We start from the raw sequence: 17,602 nt of genomic DNA, 5'->3' as shown, positions 1-17,602 counted from the left end.
CCAGCTTGGGTTACACGTTGAAATTGGAGGCTGGCCTGAGGTACCCAGGAAGACCCTGTCCATGCATAAATACATTTTAAAAAGTTAAATTAACCAAATTTGGTGGTTCCCACCTTTAATCCCAGCACTCAGGAGACAGAGGTAGGTAGATTTCTTTGAATTCAAGGCTAACCTGGTCTATATAGCAAATTCTTGGTTAGCCAAGGCTACATATCGATATCCAGTTTCAAAAACAAACACGACAAAACAAAAACAGTCTGAAAAGAGATGCATCAGTTTCTATGAGCTATAAACTGGGGAGCTGCTAGATTTTTCACTATGTGTGCATGAGAGTCCAGTAATGGGGTGAAAAGAAACAAGAATGGAAGTGGCCGTGCTGGGAAAAGAAGTGAGACACAGCTCACAGGAAGGGTGACCAGCCGGGTTCATGGCAGGTGAAGGGCATGATGGTGGGAAATATGGCCCCAGCTTGCTGGATTGATGTCAGCATCTCAAGGACCAAATCCCACAGAGTGGACATCAGTGGAGGATGGGATTCTTATCTCAGAAGCACTGTTTGAGATGATGCAGAACATCAAGGGGAGTGGACAACTGAACATAGAACATAAGCTCGAATTCTCTCAAAGCTGTTTAAGGAAGCACGGTGTCATTTGGATGTTGGCAGCAAGAACAAGTGTATGAGCAGAGAATGGATTTAGAGAGAAGAGGGAAACAATGGCTTTTGAGGGAGGAGGGGATGAAGTTCTTTGAAAGGTTAGAAGGGTTAAGGAGATGGCTCAGTGGGTAAGAGCACTTACCGCATAAGCCTGGCCACTTGGGTTCCATACTTGGAACTCATAACTTTTAAAAAGCCAGATGTGGCAGTACACATCTGTAATCCTGGCACTCCTATGGCAAGATGAGCAGCACCAACAGGGAGGTCAGCTGCAAACTCTCTTACACAACACAGGGGCAAAACAAGAGAGACCCTGCTTCAAAGCAAGAGAGAAGGAAAGAACTGGCTCCCCAGAAGGTATCCTCTGACCTCCAGATAAGAGAGCTATGGCACATGCGTGCGCGCGCGCACACACACACACACACACACACACACACAGAGTCTACCAGGGTTTACAGCTGTAGAAACACCAGGACTCCAGTGTCTGATACTGGGAAAGGGTTGGATCTCGAGATGTAAAAGGATCAGAGAGGGGGATGCTAAAAAAGCATCATTGATTTACTCCATCTCTGACAGGGTTCCAGTGAGCCGGAGGACAGAGGTCAGATTTATAACTTCAAAGTGTGATGGAGAAAAGTGGAAATCATGGTGGGAGGGGGTGAATGGAGGGATTCAGCAGGGAGATCATTTTCAAGAAGTGTAGATATTTGAACGAAAATATCATAAACAAAAGTCAAAGAAACCAAGAGAGGAGATGCTAAAAAAGGATGTTTAGTGACAGAAAGGCATTGGGGTGGCTTTAGCAGGAAATCACAGATGCCCACACTCCAGAGCACATCTGTGGCACAGTCACCGCCGTTTGTCGTTGTTGGTAGGGTAGGACCAAAGGAACCTTCTTAGTTCCCAGGGACAATCAAAGAGAGCAAGGTGTTCTCTTTCCCCATCTCAAACTTCTGTCTCAGCCCTCTTGTAAGTCCTTGGACTCATGTGACTGTTTTATAAAAGTAAACACGGACACAACTCACCCAGATGACATCTACCTCACTTTCTAGTGGGAAGAAAACCCCATAAACTAAAACAATGGTCATACCTTCAGGATTCAGCTTGCTGCTATCTCTAAGGCATGAAAACTGGATTGTGAAGGCTGAGTGCATACCTGTCCCTCCGCTCTCCCCAGACCCCAGCATCATCCCTCCCAGCCCAGCCTCAGCCCCTCCCCAAAGAGTCCTGAGCAATTGTATGTAGCTTGATTTCCAGTGTGCAGTGTGCTTCAATATTTCATTCTAAATCGCCTCTGCAATTTGCTGACTTCTATCCTTCAGTAAAACCTGACCTGTCTGTAAATCAAAGGAGTCCTAATATTAATTAATATGCATTAAGTGTATAGCCAACAGTATTTCCTTAATGAAAGCCAAGACCAGTGTTTGGAAGGACAGTAAGACATAAAAGACTAAAAAGGACTTTGTCCCCAAGTCACTTAGATAAGTGACTCTTGTGAGAATTCAACGTCCATGTTCTTTGTTAACAGATTTGCTTTCCTGCCAATACGAATAGATAAATAAATAGAATTTACCACAAATAGATAAGTAGATAGAATTTACCCCACAGGCTTGTCCTGGAACTCAGAACAGCATCTGCTCTCTGAAATCTTTACTATTGCTTATTTCTTTGCATAGAAGGTAAAAATAAGTTGATATATTATGCTATTTCATTTATTAACATATTTCCAAGTATTGATCATATAATACAATTATCAAGATACTAATAAAGCTTGTGTATATAGAATATTGCATCCGTGGTCTAAGAAATACCATAATAACCCTTATATTCTTTTGTAAATAGAATGAATAATTTAAGGAATATAACATATTTATATTAAACAATAACTTATCAAGCAGAAACTTGGTCCATTCCATACTCGGTGTAAGTGCATTGAAACAATTTCATGGAAGACATATGGCATTTTAGGTGCAGATGCCTGATCACTATTTATAACTTTGTTAATGTGGAAAAAAATGGGAAGTGAATTTAGAGGGCCAAGAAAATCTCCAAGCTTTTGGAGCATTCCCAATGCACGAAGCATGAAGCAAACCATCATCACTTGCATTTTAGATGTCTGTAGCTTTCACTCTGACTGCTCTAAACGTACCTTCCTAATCAAACCCTCGTGTAACAAGAAACGAACCCCAAATAGCACTGCTGCAGTTGGCCGTGGCTCCGAGTCAGGGTTCCAGGGACCTGGATTTCCAGGTCTTTGCCTTTGGCAAGCCATGGGAAGCTTCAGGGTCCTCTGGTTTTATATCCTCTTCCACAGGTTTATTTTTGCATCTCCTTATTTAGCACGTAGAGCTATCTTTATCACCCGGCTGACTAGCATGGGAGTCCCCAGGGCAGAGTGTTACATAAGACCATTGAAGCATGTTTCCTACCCTTCAAGTAAGACATCAGCAAGGAGTCACAATGCTAGAACTCGTGTGTGTGTGTGTGTGTGTGTGTGTGAGACATATGCATGTATGTATGCATTTTAATTGCTAAAGATGCCTTCCCTTTTGTATAGAATCAAAAGCACGAAATCACAAATGCTTCCTAGAACTCAGTTTCAGTCTGTGTAGAAGAATCTATGCTAGGCCTAGATTCACAAGAAATGTTATGATGATCAAATGAAGTCTATTGCAAATATGTAATCCTGATTTGTTTTGAATCAGCATTATTCTTTTTTCGGTGTTTGTGTGTGTGTGTGTGTGTGTGTGTGTGTGTGTGTGTGTGTGTGCAGGTATGCTAGCCCTACGTGGAGGTCAGGAGTCAACCATAGGTGTCTATTCTGTTCTTTTGAGAAAGACTCATAGAGCATGGAACTTTCCATTTGGGGCAGACTGGCAGACCAGTGAGCCCCCAGCACCTGTCAGTCTCTGTCCCCCAAGTTCTGGGGCTACAGAGGCAGGCCACCATTTCCAGCTTTTATATGGGAGTTAAGGATGTGAACTCAGGTCCTTAGAATTGCTCAGGAAGCTCTTTACCCAGTGGGTCCTCTCGTCAGCTTCATCCACTTGTATTTCCAATTGAGAAGTCAACAGTTCCTCAGACTCATGAGCTTTGAGTTGTTCTGGTAACTGGATGACAAAAGGCATGGGTTCTTTGCCGGCTTTCAACTACTGCGTTATAGCTGAACCCTCGAAGTGTTGCCAGCTCTCTGGTTAGGATGGAGGAGACAGACTGTGGGTCCTAAACTGTGCATGCTACATGTGCAGTCATGCACAGCAGCCGCTAGACTCTCAAAGCTACTGAGCATTTGAAATAAAGCCAGTCTGGATACAGATGTGCAGTAAACAAAATCAGAAACCTCCAAGATGGCAGGAAAATAGGATGATGTAAAATATCTCAATAACAGGTTTTCCATCTATCTATCATACTTTGAATTGATAATGATCTATATCTAGATGGTTAAATAAAAATAAAATTTATCTAATCTATTTGTTTTTATTATTTGCTTTAATGTGGTCACTTGGCAAGGTAAAATGGATCTTTGTAGCTCACTTGTGGTTCACTTTTTATTCCTGTTGGATGCCCCTAGTAAGGCTTCCATTATGAAAAACAGTAGTCAGACCCACTGCAGAGCCCTACTCTAAACTGAACTAATGGGAAACAAATAAAACCGGAGCAAAGATTATAACAGCCTGTGATTATTCAGCTCCCAAATACACAGACTTTTAATACGTCCCAACACGGCATTTATGGACACTAGACATGAAACGATGAATTCCAGCTTCCCTCCCTTAAGCCTTTCCTAGATGATAATAAACTCTTCATTTCCCTCTAAGGAGTCGCCAACTATAGCGTACAAACTGGAGAGTCAACCATGAATCATCCAGCCTGAGTTTTTGCCTCCCACCCTCACACCCACCCCCTAGCCCTGTCTACAGCCACTGAAACAAAGGCAAGAGATCATTGTGCAGAAATAGAAACATGGCTGTGAGTCCTTCAAGTTCAAGTTAAGTGGAAAGTAAAAATTTGAACAGTTCATGTCCGGGCATCAGGCAGCTAGCCCAATGCAGGAAAATTCCAGAGAGATTGCTGAGTAGCTAGTGTTTCTGGATTCGGATTTGTGTGCAGCGAGGAGCTCACCTCCGCCCAGAATAGCAAATAAGCATAAAAAATACCAATCCCCGTATGGATTACCATATTACTAAATCCAATACATACTGGGATGTGGGTGCTGCCAGCAAAGAATTCCTAGTAAAAACAAAAAAACAAAACAAGACAAAAAAACCAAAACACAATAGTGATTTCAGCAGTAGATTGAGAGCAAAACAATGATATCGTTGTGGGATTCTGAAGTGAATAGAGGAATAAAGCCGGGACAGGTCTGCTGAAATCCCCAGCCGGATCTGCTGACATCTTGTCTGCCTATAATTGTTTTCTGCCATTCATTTCCTCCAATTGTCAATTATTACTAAAACAATTACGGAGAAAAAAGTGTGTGTGTGTGTGTGTGTGTGTGTGTGTGTGTGTGTGTGTGGTCTTTGTTTCCTGTTGCCAAATGGATACACTGAAGTCATAGAGTCGGTTGGTCTGTCGGTGTATCGCAAGCTTTTCCATTACCATAAATTATGCTGTCACAAACAGGATACAGCTCCTCACTGGATGAGGAGGCCACAAATGGCGCTGAATTAGCACAAACATATTGTTGACTCTGACAGCAGGACAAAGGACTTGGCTTTCTACCTTATAGATACTATTGGGGCTTGATACTGATTATAAAGTATTGTGTGTTTATTCTAAGACAGAGTGGAAAACAATAGTGTCTGATATTTCACTGACAAGAGATCACTCCTGTTAACATGTTGGCTTATGAATTCTCAACTCTTAGTTCCTTCTCTCTCTCTCACACGCACACACACACATATGTATATGAACTCATATGTACATATGAATATATGCATGAAATATGTATATGTTTCATATACAAAAAGGTTGTGTGAAAAGTTTGACCATACCATAAATAACATCTTATAGCCTTTTCTTTCCCATGTAACACTAAGTATGACTGTATCCCAGCCCTTTTAAATATGCTAATGGAAACTCTGAAATTCAAAATTATGGAATAATATCAAACAGCTCCCTTCTTTTTGTATTTTCTTTAAAGTGTGTTTTTTTGCAAATAACGATTCTTTTACAGGGACTGGACACCTTTCACCTGCTAAGGGCTCTTGCTGCTCTTTCGGGAGGAGACCAGGGTTCAGTTCCCAGCATTCACATAGCAGCTCACCACCATCAACCTCAATTCTAGAAGACCTGACGCCCTCTTCTCGCCTGAGCGGGTACTACACACAGGTGGTTCACAATCCACACATGCAGGCAAAATACAAACATACAATAAAAATAAGTAATTCTTTAAAAAGAAAAAAAAAATCTGCACACAATTTTGTCTGAATTTGATTAGTCCCTTGGCTCATATTTCTAAGTTAAACTTTTCACTTTTTATTTAAAAAGATGTATTGTGATGTTTAAGAAGTTGTGTTAATAAAGTCTTACATGTACATTTTAAAAGTTTCATAATTTTTAATATTCAAATATAATAAAATAATATACTTTTTAAATCTTTTTTTTTCTGGTGCTAGTCCTGCTATCTAGGGCCTTGCGTGCACTAGACACGTGTTCTAACACTGAAGGATATATGCCATCTCGTGAAGTGCTTTCTGCAGCATACTAATACAAACAGCTCCCAAACCAACCCTTCACAGGTGACTACCAACGGAACATTCCCAGAACCGTGTGTGAGCACCTTGTAAGGGAACGGAGATCATAATCCCGACGGACCATAATGCTCAGTAGAGGCAGGCTGCCGGTCCACCATAGCTCGCCTCACCCCCTTCCTCCACTAGTCCACATTGCCAGCGGTCAGCTGTCCTGCCTGACTATTCCACCATTGCTCAAACTCAGTACATCTCCCATCAATTCCTGGAGCCGCTCCCTGATGCAGAGCTACTCTTGATGGCTTTTCATTGTTCCACAAGTCACGTGACTCACAATCTGTGCTCTGCTCCCATAGCCATGTCTAATTAGTATTCTTCATTCGCTTCAGAACTTAGGCCTCAGGGTCCTGTGCTCGATATCCTAGCCAAGTCCTGCGTCAAATTGTATCCATTCCACTTCCTCAGTGACCCATGACATCTTTGAGGTATCATATCCCTCCGTCTGGCATCAGTCGCATGTCAGTGTGGCCTCAACTCTTTTCAGACTCAGCTCACTGCCCCACATGCTCCTTTCTCTGCTCTTCTCGAGGGGGTGACTCAATTCCCTGAATGGGTTGTCAAAATGAGGACTTAAAAAAGGGAAGACACATAATTAAATGTGATTTCAAGGGAAAGGATAATAGTTTTATAAATACGACCACTACAGCCGTCTCCATGCAACCTCATGCACTAGAACATAGTAGGTAAGTAGGCTTTGTTTTGTTTTGTTTGTTAGCAGAAATTCACCTCTCAGTGAGCATCCGTCATTTCATCTAATCACCCTTTCTCTGAGCACATTTCCGTCTCTGTCCAGGCTCATGGCTCCTTGCCTGCAGTGGCTGTTCTCACCTCTTCTGTTCTCACCTCCTTGCCTAGGCTTCATTATCTGTATCATCAGTTTGGTTCCATATATCGGATGCCTGTGTCCTACTTGACTCTCTCTAACTTAATATTGAGTGTGCGAAGATCTGACAGATCTGACATGAATCCACATCTAGGAGAACCTGATGTGCTTTGGTGGGATGGTGCTGCTTGCCAGCTTGGACTGCAGTTTGGGGGAGGAGGGAAGAATGGGAATCTGCCAAAACCCACATTCTGCATTTTAGGGCTCCTATAGAAACTCAGAATCCTATGCATAGTATCCCCTGCTCTCTGCACAAGTTCTGGCCAGATGGGAGATGGGTGTAGCTTCCTGATCCTGGCCTGACTCACCCCACACCCTTTTTTACACATCCCACAAGCCGAAGATTAGACTTGCTGACATCTACACCACTGTGGTTTCACATGATCTTTTGACCCTGCTTTTATTCCTATGGAAACACGGGGCCCAGGGTGGCTATTCTATGTAACCTGTAATGACTGTAGGAGTTAGACCAGAGATGACAAACCTCTACTTAGTTAACAGAAAAGTGAAAAAAAAAATATTGACAATCATTTTTCTAAATTGCCTAACTTAAAAAAAGTCTCGAGAGTCAGAAAATGCCTCAAGTAACCTATGAGGCTATTAAGCAGTTCCCAAGGAATGCGTTTGCAATAGCTGGTATCTCATGAATAAATTTATTAAGCTGGCCCTCAGAAACCAATAGCAAGCTGTAAGACTTTGACAAATGAAGAACATATATTCCTAAAATAAACCCTCGAACTCATCATTTTTATCTACTGTTTAAAAACGATTCACAGTAAACCATAATGCTTATAAAGTAAATGTCTTTACTGTAAAAATGTCTTTTTCTTTTTCACACATGCATGGTGTGCATGTGTGTATAGGTGTTCACACACAGAGAGATGTGAGATTGTCAAGGGAGTCTTCCTCTAAGATATTCAAGGACTTGCAAACCTGGCTGGCTAGCCCACCAAGCATTCCTGTGAGCTCTAAGCATTGATCTAAGCTTCAATCTTCCTTTGCATAGGAAGGAAGCGCTTTAATCAAAGCATCTGCTCAGCTGGCAAAGATGTATAACAATGTTGGGAGAGACAGGTTCAGCGATGGCAGAATCAGGGTTATTGAGAGCAAGGTCGCCATCCCCAGAGTCATGTGTGTGGTAGCTCAGTAGAACAACTTGGGTTCAGAACTGGCTTTGGAAATACTGTGGCGCCATGGGAAACCAATGTGGAGAGTGATTTGCTTAGCTCTCTCACGGAAATCTAAAGTCACCGTGTTTCCCTTTGTCTTTTCAAAGCGTTTCAAAACAGTACAAGCAAAACAGTCATGCTTTTCCTGTGTTCTAAAAAAATATCTCTGTGAACCTATTTCCATGGAATGACTTACAAATTTCTAGTCAGAAAAACAATACAAAACAGCACAACAACAACAACAACAACAAGATACCCACTTAAATTCTTTCAGCAGAGAAAAGGGCCAAAGAGAGCCATCATGACTTAGAAGGAAGCCCTGGGCTCTGCACCAGTTCTGGCTGGCTCACAGTTCTGCTTTTTTTAACTTCGCTCTCTTCTTGCTGCAAACTCTAAACACACAAATCTCATTCAAGGAGAGGCAGAAAGAACAGCAACCTGTTTCCTTCTCAACAACTGGCAGAGCCTACTTTTTGGTCAGTCACTGTGCTGACATCAATCAAGCGTCATTACCACGCAAAGGTGGAGGTTATCTGCCCTGGAAGCACACAGGCTCATCATTTAAACAAAAGCACTCACGTAATGCCAAGGAATGTCCCTCAGCATGTCCCCAGAAGCCTTCCAAGTTTTTTGAGCAGCATCAACTCTTTTGGGTTTATTTAATTTTCCTCCCACCTTTCCATTTCTAAGCACAAGGATATTTTCTTTCAAGACCCTCAAAATTTATACAGCAGAAAGGTTTTGGAAAAAACTCAGATGTAAGTAATTGCTATGAATAATTCCCGTCTCTGGAAAAGCTCAGGGCTTGGATGTTGTCTTTATGTTTTAGAAGTTCATCATTGTTTAAGAATGATTGATTAAGAAAGGAAACTTTATATCAGACGAATTTTCATCTTCACAGCTGTACACAAAACTTAAATTTCAGCAAAATAACTTTGGCAACGGTTTGGTTGTGTTTAAAGACATGGTTATTAAGTATATTCTAAGCCAGTATTCCTCAAAGAAGTCAGACAGGTTACTGATCAGCATGACAGAAAGCACAAATAGTGTCAGGCAGATGCTTTCAAAAATGACCGTCAGGGAGATTATAGATGATGCTGAGATTTAAGGAAGTCAGCACAAGAAAACAACTTCCGTAAAATACACATTTGCTACCAGAAGCTCAGGATGCCATTGCTGACGCTGGCGGCTGGCTACTCTTCAGAGACACAAGCAAAGCTCGTGTTACAGTTATAGTAGGATCTGCCCTCAGATCACAAATATTGCCTGTGCCCAATAAGCAAAGCCAAGGAAACGTGAGAAATAGCAAGATGCAAATTTAAAAGGGACACATACCTGAATCCAGAGTCACGTAGTCAGTGGAAGTTCACAAGAGGAATGAATCGGGGTTTCACCAGGTTCTTGAAAATCTCTATTCAAGGTGCCTGAACCCCTCGAGATTGCTGGGCTCCCCCTGAAAGAGCTGTCATCCCCTCCATTGCTCAAGTCCAGTTCGTAAGTGAAGAGTAAAAGCAAAATAATAAAAAGAAGAAGAAGAAAGAAAGAAAGAGATTTGGAAGCCAATTTGTGCCCAACAAACCACTACCTTGAAGGGGCTAGGCTTTGAGCTCAATGAAGTAAAGGCTGTTTGGCTAAATGGCAGGCCCACTTCCTCCTATTCTTTCCCTACTTAGTTTTCCGGCCTCCAGTGGAGTGCTGTTTTTTTCCCCTTTCCTGTGCTATAAATAAGCTGCTGCTGTGAGTACCGAGGAAAGAAGAGGCAGGAAATGTATTTGATTTCAAAAGGCAGTTAGAGGTGTGTGTGTTAGGTGTGTGTGTGTGTGTGTGTGTGTGTGCAGTGTGCATGTGTGTATGCGCGTGTGTGCGTGCACACATATGCATGTATGAGTGTGTGTGTGTGTTCCTTCCAAGTCTGCACAAGTAAACACACTGAAGAAAATTTAACCTAAATAATTCAACTTTAGTGTGAGCCATTGAGTTGTGACTTACTGGTCCCTCAGTCTCTACTTGACTAGAAGTTGTCACTTCCCACCAGCGAAGCTTGAATTTGGAAATAATATCATTTTCTGTGTAAACTACCACGAGCAGATTCACACTGCATCCTTCATTTCCTGGAAGACAAATTTGTGGGAGTGTGGGGGGAATGCCTGAACACCAGGAGGAAGACCTGGTTCTGTTCTGTTCTTTTGCTTTCTGTCTTATTTTTTCCTTTTCTTTTCTTTCCTTTCCTTTCCTTTTCTTTCCTTTCCTTTTCTTTTCTTTCCTTTCCTTTCCTTTCCTTTCCTTTCCTTTCCTTTCCTTTCCTTCCCTCCCCTCCCCTTCCCTTTCCCTTTCCCTTTCCCTTTCCCCTTTCCTTTCCTTTCCTTTCCTTTCCTTTCCTTTCCTTTCCTTTCCTTTCCTTTCCTTTCCTTTCCTTTCCTTTCCTTTCCTNTTTCCTTTCCTTTCCTTTCCTTTCCTTTCCTTTCCTTTCCTTTCCTTTCCTTTCCTTTCCTTTCCTTTCCTTTCCTTTCCTTTCCTTTCCTTTCCTTTCTTTCCTCAGACAGTTTAGATGATGCCTTATTACACAGCCCAAGCTAGGCTCAAACTCGTGATCCCCTTTCCTCAAATACTAGGATTACAAAGTAAGCACCATGTCAGACTCATTTTCTCCTTTCATTTAAAAAGATGTTGAGGCTGGAAAGCTGACTCAGCAGGTTACAAGCACTTGCTAGCAACCCTAGGGGCTAGAAAATGTTTTCCAGCACCCACAGAATAAGCCCAGCATCCCACAAATGCCTGTAACTCCAATTCTGAGAGCACCAACACCCTCCTCTGGCCTCTACAAAATGACTCCTCCAGTGTGTGTGTGTGTGTGTGTGTGTGTGTGTGTTCACACACACATGCAGAGGAATTATAAAAGTCTTTAAGAGAAAAAGTAGAGAATTTCTTGAGTCAAAATACCAAAAAAAAAAAGAAAAGAAAAAGAAAAAAGGAATATACCATCTGAATCTAATGTGAATGGGAAAAACAGAATTGCATTCTTGCAATTCAAATTCCCTTGCATTATTGACAATGCAAGCAAACCCCAAAATAGTACCATTTTTTCCACATAACAGATGGGCAGCTAAAACTTCTGCTAACTTCTGATACTGATATGTAAAGAAACAACCATTTGTGTAATAGTAAGTAGAAGTATAAACTGGTCTGTATTATTTTTTAAAGATTTGTTTTACTTTTAATTACATGTGTGCGGGGGGTGGGGGGTGGGGGGAGCACACCCATGAGTTCTAATGCCATTGCATACTAGAGATGTCAAATCCAATGGAACTAGAGTTATTAGCTGTTGTGAGATGTCTGACATGGGTGCTAGGAACTAAATCCAGGTCCCCTGCAAGAGCCGGATGAGCTCTTAACCACTGGGCCAGCTCTCCAACTCTGGACTGCATTCTTCTGGGGGCAGTCCTCACCCTCAAGTTCAGTCCACAGACTCCAACAAGGTAATGCGATCTAGTTTATTCTGCAGATTGGGGAGTAAGTTAGGGATGGGAAAACAATTTAGTTCCAAGCACGCACACACACACACACACACACACACACACACACACACACACACACACACACTGTAGCTCTTAATTGATTATAGCTGCATATGTCACGCTTTATATGCTGAATTTTTATTCAGCACCAAGAACGTAGCTTAATGGTAGAGTACTTGTTTAGTATGCTCGAGGGCCTAGGATCAATCCCAGCACTGAAAAAGCACTAAAAGTAAAAAGTCAAGCTTTATTCAGTTAAAAGAGGAGTTGAAAAACTGTACTACTCAAAGAGATTCACAAGATTCTATGAAATGCCTGTATATTGCCAGCAAACATCTCTATCCATCTATCTCTGTACCTTTCTACACTTAACTGATTAACAAGCTGCTCTTAACACAGAAGTAACATGGAGACAGTACAGTGATGCCTCACCTGTTGGAGGAGCCACTCAAAAACCAGAGAAGGACCAGTCACCACAGTGACACACACCTCAGAAGTTCTGGGCACACAGGATGACTATCAAGTGATCCTCTATGAAGTTATGTTTATGTATATCTTACCTTCTAAAGGGAATTTTAGATTTTAAATGTAAGAATAAAAATTAAATGTTGGTTCTATTGATGCCACCCTTATTCAGAAGATAAGCTTTTGCATCTAATGTTAAGACACTCAGAGTTACTTCAGAAAAGTTATCTGGAGTACTGGCGGCCTGTCTGGGGAACTAAAGAGCAACTTTCCTTGGTTGTCTTGGTTCTGTTAAGTGAATGAAACAGTGTATATATCCTATTGCAGTTGCCTAAAAATAACTTCAGTACCTGCAATGTAGAAAAAACTCAAACCCATGTCCTCAAAGGAAACAAACAAAAAGGTCTGGATGCTATTTCTCGGAGGAGCAGCGTGCATCTGAGCCTTAGTGTTGTGGTTTTGGTAACAGCTCCTTGTTGTCTATCTACATGGAACAGAAGCCCCGAGTCACTGTTGAATTGTGCCCTCCAACTCAAATGTTGCATCATGTTAATAAGATGCACAGGGACTTCTGTGATGAAGGCTCAGAAGGATACAGGTTTTACATAGCTCCTTAACAGGAGCAGCAAGAAGATGGCTAGAGGTCAGGAATTCTACATTCTAACATTAAAAAAAAGTTACTATTTAACACAACCAAAAACTTACTGAGCTAGAAAAAAGAAAACAAAATCCTTCCCTGTTAATGTAATTAAATGAATCTATGTCGTTTAGCAGTTCATTTTCAAATGGCCCAGTTCTTAGTACATATGACATTAAAGCTACTTTGCAAGATTACAAACATCCTGGACTGATACTAGAATTCATACTTTGTCTAAGGAGAGGCCCAGTCTTGGTAACGGTCAGTGGGAAAATCCAAGCCAGCCAGTTTTCATTGTTTTGGACTTTGGCCTCTATTGTTGTCCTCTGACTTTGTCCCAGACCTAAAATACAACAGATTTCTGTGTAACAATCAGAGCACCAAAAGGAAATGAGGCTCTTTGATGATGAGTGGCTAGCGCAGGCCCAGCTTTTGTAACACTAAGATCTGATGCCATGGATAAAGTAAATGCTGACTGCTGTTGCAATTTTTTTAAAATCTGTAAATTCTGACACATAGGCACTGATCCAAATGTTTCTGCTAGTTACATGTCCCACTGAGGAAAGCCTCCTGACTCAACCATGAAGTTGTGTGTGGAGCCAATGACTGGAATGAAGAAGCAAGGCAGGACAGACCCTTGTAGGGTCAGTGTGTGACACACATCTGAAGGCAAGTGGAAGCTACTATGGGCTGCAAGAGAGTTGGTGTCCTGTATTACCTTGCCTTGTGCAATATTTGAGAGGAAACCTGGGAGAAATCCTCTTAATAATTAAAATCCATTGTTTTGGAATCTCTTTAGCATGATAGAAAGCCATGTGGTTGATTACCGATTTAACTGTTTATACAGTTTCCTTGTTTGAGGATTAGATTTGTTTTTTTGTTTTTGTTTTTGTTTTTGTTTTTGTTTTTTAAGATTTATTTATTATATGTAAGTACACTGTAGCTGTCTTCAGACACTCCAGAAGAGGGCACCAGATCTCGTTACGGGTGGTTGTGAGCCACCATGTGGTTGCTGGGATTTGAACTCTGGACCTTNGGAAGAGCAGTCGGGTGCTCTTACCCACTGAGCCATCTCACCAGCCCGATTAGATTTGTTTTAATTCACAATGGTGCCCTGGTCATAAGTCCCTTAATGCCCAAATTATACAATCAATATAAAAAGCTTAAACTGAATTTATATTAACAGTAGCTAGTAAGTACAGATGGCCTTTTAGTGTAACTTGTAGGGGTACAAACTCCACTTAATGAGATGAACAAGTTAAAGCTAAAGTAGAAACGAAAAGCCCTTGAGTCCTCTGGCTGTGTATGGCGTGATCGAGAGCCTCTCTCATCTCCCTTATGCTGGGAGAAACAAACCCCCTTACTGAGAGCTACTCACATATAGGGTGACATGGCACCTCTCTCCAGCCATCAGCAAGACACTGGACGGTTTAATCTGACTGCAAGGACTTGATTTACCAATAAGCAAAGAGATTTAATCCCAATCAAGCTCAGGATTATATATACATATATAATATATATATATACATTACATATATACATTACATATATATATATTATATATATGTATATGTATACATTGCCCCCCTGGCATTAGGGTTGTAGACTTGTGAGCTGTCATATAGTGCAGGGATCCAAACCCCGGTTCTCTGCAAGAGCAACCAATGCTGTTAAAGCAGAACCATGTATCCATCCCCTATCCATCCCCTGGTCACAGATATTGAAGGCTGTGAAACAGATGACCCAAATCATCCATATCTGGCCAAGCAGACCTGGGAGAAAATCTTACATAAAGACGGCTTCCAGTCATGCAAGAGACAATCATATACATGGGACCATATATACCTCATTCACATTGTTGAAGTTATGGACTAGAAGCAAGATGTAGGTCCTTTCCCTGTTCCACAGGAGGGGGATCTCGGGGCCCACCTTAGAGCCTAAGTAACCAATCTAGAAGAACCAAAAGTCTTGTTTCCATGTGGGTCTCTAAGGACAATTGAGGAGTGTTACACAAAGGCAAAGTAGACAAATCCGTAATGTTTCCTCCTTCCAATCAGTGGGGGTCGTATCACCCTGATGGAGAGTCAAGTCAGTTCTCTACCTTCATGAATTCTAGAATAACTCAGTAATGCACCGGTCTTCATGCCCCATCTCTGTGATTTTGGAATGCCAAGAGTCCTGGCCATGCTTGAATGTAGTTTTGAATTTGTATCCCTCATATCTTAATAAAGTAATACAGAAGAGAAAGATAATATACCATAGACCAGTCCCTTAAAAAGTTAAATGCCAAATCTATGCAAGTATTAACTATTTGATACAACTTTTTATTTTTCCCTTGAAATATTTATATTCTTCAAGCATGAAGCGATTTTTAAATACACAGAGATAAAATTGTTATGAAGTTTATTTTACACATGCAAATTTTGAGCTAAAAACTATGTTATTGTGGGAAATAAATGTAAGCAGTATTGAGTGCATCAAAAAAACCACTTGGGCAGTGTAAACTTACTCTCAAAGTGTGCAATGCCTTTTTCACTAATTTCTTTAGTCAGTCATCTGAAGGGCAAATATCTTATAGTACATGAAGAATTTATTATCTCATTATTTTCTAGGGAAATTTTGATGAGCTGTTATTGTACATCCTGGTGATATCATAAATACAAATTTATTAAATTTTTTCATTTAAAAAATTCTAAATTTATTATTTAAAATTTAAGTGACTCTAAGCTAGATGTGGCAACTGCAAGTTGCTTGCCAGTTAGATAAATAATTTTTTTCCTTCAGGCAAAAAAATAAAATTCTCAAATCTATTAAATGTGAAATATATCCACTGTCATTCTTGTAAGGATAGATTAGACCCTGGAATACCTTCCAAATATTCTTTAATAGTGAATTTAAAACGCAGCTTGAAAGAGGAAAATAAGATTAAAACGATGGGTTTTTCATATCCACTTAAATGTTAATGAGTGATTTCAAGAAGCCCAAGAAAGAAATGTGCAGTAGTGTGGGACTGTGAAAGGCACCTTGTTTTCTGATTGAGCTAGGTTTAAACCCCAGGGACCCAGCAGGTGTTCCTGCAAGGGATAGAAGGTGTTTGCCTTGCCCCCAGACACCAGGCTCCTGACATGAGTGAGGCCTCAGCTCTTCACAGTTCTGTGGCCATCAGTCAGGTAGGCCAATGCACCAAGCTCCTGGCATTCTGTCTGGACTCCACCCACACAGTTACCTGACAACAGCCAGGTAGGCCTGGCCCACTATAAAAGGGCCAGCTTGCCCCCTCCTGTAGCCTCCCCTCCCCCAGCCTTAGGGTTCCACTGTTTACACCTGGATGGAGCTTGTGGGCTCAATCGTTCTGCCACGCCCACTGCTGGAACCTGTCGTTTTGCTGTTCGGAGCCATACACGTGGTCCCCCTGCTACTGGTCCACGGACTATTTGGCGGGAATCGCCCCCCCCCTTCCTCTCCTTCATAACTGCGTGCTGATATAGTAAAATTGAGCTTTGATCAAAGTTACTTTTGACTTGGCTCCGTTCTTTCTTCCTTCCGTTTAATTCCTCTCTTTCAGCCCGAGCTGCCATCTCAGTTGAACCGTTCGTTGTGAGCTGCTGGTGGCCACAACACCCTCCTCCCTCTCTTAACTTTTGCATCTCTCCCTTGCCCTCATGTTTGCCCGGATCCCCTTTTCCTCCCCGGAATTCCCTCCCCCCATCTCTCCACATGGCCATGGCCAGTCTCTACTTCTCTACTCTCTCCCTCTCTCTGCCTTTCTCTGTCTCTACTACCCTCTTAGCTCCTCTTCCCAGACACTCCTCCCTGCAAAAGGTAAATACCCTTTACCAGCCTGAGAAAGAGGGGGTACGGTTTCACTCATCACAACTCTTCGCCATGACAATAAATGCCTTAAAACCACGGACTTCTTCATCAGGATCTGCTGTGCTGGAGCAATGGAGCAGGTCTTCCTCTAAAGAGCTGTGCCTGATCTCCCGCAGGGGGTCTCCCTGCACTCTTAGCAATGGTCACCAAGCCAAGCAGCCCGCCAAGCAAGCCAAGGACTCTTGTCCCCACAGGACCCAGCAAGAGTGCTCTCTTCCCCCTCTTTTCCCCTTCATCCCAGGCTTGAGCCTGCCCCTGCGCCCCACACTCCCTTCTCAGCTCTTCTGTAGCACCCAGCTGTGTCTGTGGTGCCTGAGAGAGTCCTAGCCAACTCCATCAGTCTGCAGGGACCTCAGACTGCACTTCCCCACCCCCAGGGTAGGATCCTGTGGCTTCTCATAGCCTGACACTCACCCAGTGGCTGAGTGCGGTGCGCACAAACTTCCTGCATCCCACCTCACCCAGCAGCCCAGGTCGTTTTAACCCACACAGTAGTAGATTGTTTCCCTCATTTCTGTGACAAAATAAATGGGCAAAGAAACGAAAGAAGGGTTCCTTTGGCTCATGGTTTGAGGGAGTACAGTCATTATGGTGGTAGGGATGGGAGTATAGTGGCGAGTTGTGCTGCAGACACGTATTTGTCAGGAAACAG

The 17,602-nt window shown here is 42.1% G+C and overlaps 1 protein-coding gene across 2 annotated transcripts in view; it reads right to left on the bottom strand.

The window, feature by feature from the left end:
* Rasgrp3 (RAS guanyl releasing protein 3) overlaps window positions 1-10,151 on the bottom strand; it is a 95,427-nt gene extending 85,276 nt beyond the window's left edge. For both annotated transcript variants that reach the window (XM_029471373.1, XM_021186414.2), the window contains exon 1: window positions 9,796-10,151. The gene's annotated coding sequence lies outside the window, so the exon portion shown is untranslated. The remainder of the gene's footprint in view (window positions 1-9,795) is intronic.
* Between the last annotated feature and the right edge of the window lie 7,451 nt (window positions 10,152-17,602).

Source organism: Mus caroli, chromosome 17 (assembly GCF_900094665.2).
Source record: "Mus caroli chromosome 17, CAROLI_EIJ_v1.1, whole genome shotgun sequence".
In the NCBI taxonomy this organism is placed as follows: domain Eukaryota; kingdom Metazoa; phylum Chordata; class Mammalia; order Rodentia; family Muridae; genus Mus; species Mus caroli.
This window is presented reverse-complemented; position numbering and strand designations above follow the sequence as displayed.